The sequence below is a fragment of the Octopus bimaculoides genome, chromosome 5 (genome assembly GCF_046866305.1).
Source record: "Octopus bimaculoides isolate indiv1 chromosome 5, ASM4686630v1, whole genome shotgun sequence".
In the NCBI taxonomy this organism is placed as follows: domain Eukaryota; kingdom Metazoa; phylum Mollusca; class Cephalopoda; order Octopoda; family Octopodidae; genus Octopus; species Octopus bimaculoides.
In genome coordinates, this window is record NC_142932.1 from 110,674,685 (window position 1) to 110,677,193 (window position 2,509).

Below are 2,509 nucleotides of genomic sequence, written 5' to 3' on the forward strand. Positions count from 1 at the left end.
AGCCATAAAGCACTAGCCACGTTTATTTCAAGATTTCTAAGAATATCTAAGATTTTTAAGAATATCTATTTGTTAGAAAATCTATTTATACCATAGTAGTGAAATGGGCGTTAGCCAAGTTGATGTATTAGAAGCTAAAAAAATTAATTTATCAAAATTCTATTTTCAGTGATGGTAACAATTATTATCTAAATTACTTGAAGGCTCCAGTTGGTCTTTGAATCTGCGTTTTGGGGCTCCTCCATGTTTTTTTTTTTTTTTTTTTTTTTTTGCTGGCTGTAGAGCATGGTCCACGGGAGTCTTGAAGGGACCATTCGGATGACATATCCTGACCACCTGAGGCGATGCTTGAGGATGGCAGCTTTGAAGCATGGCATTTCTGAGTGATTGAGGACTTGATATATATATTGAGGACAACGAAATACACACACACATACATATATACAGGGTGCGGTGAATAAATCGTCGTCTAAATTACGCAAAATTAAAAATAACACTGACATCTCATTTTAACAGATATATTTACCAAAATTACATAAAAATATCTTGAAGTACTAAAAAGTAAATTTATTCAATAAAATCGCCATTAACTTTAACCACGCCCTCCAGACGACTTCGGAATCTCCTGCAACTCTTCTGGATGGTCTCCTTGTTTAAGTTGGTGAAAGCTGCCATAATCCTCGCCTTCAGTTCATCTTTGATGTTACAAGGAGTTTTGATGGTCTCTCGCTCAACTGCGCCCCACACATAATCAAGGGTGTTGCAGTCTGGGGATTTAGGTGGCCAGATGGCCATGACTGGGTTCTCTTGCTTGAATGGTATGCTGCAGAGTCCTTTTGCCAGACACAGGGTCTTCCAGCAGCCACCTTCTTCACCCAGGGCAGCACTACCTCCTCTAGGCATTTGATGTAGGCCTCCCTGTTGAGTGTGAGGCCGTCTAGGAGGATGAATAGAGGCATAATGTCGCCATCACTAGTGATCACTCTTAACACCATGATGTTGGCTGGATGTTTGATTTTTATCACATGTTTATTGGCCACAAGGGCTTACATAAAATCACATTAAAACATACAACATAAAAGACAAAAAAGACAATAACAGGACGATACAATGGGTTTTACAACGTGTAAGCAATATATATAACGATTAAAAATTAAACAATTTAAAACTCCCAATAGGGGAGGGCGCTTTAAGGACATCATGGAAAAACCCACAAAAACTACGAGTGCCTGAACAACAGGGCAAGAGCCTTTCTTTTGTCTACAGGTGTACGCTCAGAATTGGTCCTTTCACACTGGCCATTCTTCCAACATCCACCCACCTTTCAACAAACTTGCTACAAGGCAACACTTCCCTCTCCACCCTCAACTTCCTTTTCAAGTGAAATTAGTAAAAGTTGATGAGGGCTTGGCAATAATAATAATAATAATAATAATAATAATAATAATAATATTTTTAAAAGGATTGACGTAACTCTTTACGTAGGTAAATATCAAGACGAAGAGCGCGATTCGATTGTACCATAAAATTAATCATCTCAATCTACTTGATTTTTATATTTTATGGTACAATCGAATTGCGCTCTTTATAATAATAATAATAATAATAATAATAATAATAATAATAATAATAATAGATAACTCGAATGTGGAATCTAAAAACAGAAACAATTCCTATCATAGTAGGTGCCTTAGGTATAATAAAAAAATATTCAGACAAATACATAACAAAAACACCAGGACTTACAAATATATATAACATACAGAAAATTGCACTACTGGGTACTGCACACATTCTATGCAAAACACTTTCAATACAGTAAACATAAGAGCACCACAGCAAACCACAGCACATACCCAAGGCGCACAGAGCTGCGCTCGGTAGTGAAGTGAAAGCACGTTATAAAAATAAAACTACTGAACAATAATAATAATAATAATATTTTTAAAAGGATTGACGTAACTCTTCACGAAGGTAAATATCAAGACGAAGAGCGCGATTCGATTGTACCATAAAATTAATCATCTCAATCTACTTGATTTTTATATTTTATGGTACAATCGAATTGCGCTCTTTATTATAATAATAATAATAATAATAATTTTTGGCCAGCAATTTCGGGGAAGGAGGTGAGTCGATTACAACGACCCCAGTGCTCAACTGGTACTTATTCTATCGACCCCGAAAGAAAGTTGAAAGGCAAAGTCGACCCCAGTAGAATTTGAACTCAGAACGAAATGACAATCGAAATGCTGGTAAACATTTTATCTGGCGTGCTAACGCTTCTGCAAGCTCGCCACATTAGTAATAATGATAATGATTTCAAATTTTGGCACCAGGCCAGTAATTTCAGAGGAGGGAGAAGTCGATTAGTGTTTAACTGGTACTTATTTTATCGACCTCGAAAGGATGAAAGTCAAAGTCGACCTCGGTGGAATTTAAACTCAGAGGACGGGCGAAATGCCGCTTAGCATTTTCGCTCGGTGTGTTGACGATTCTGCCGTCTCAC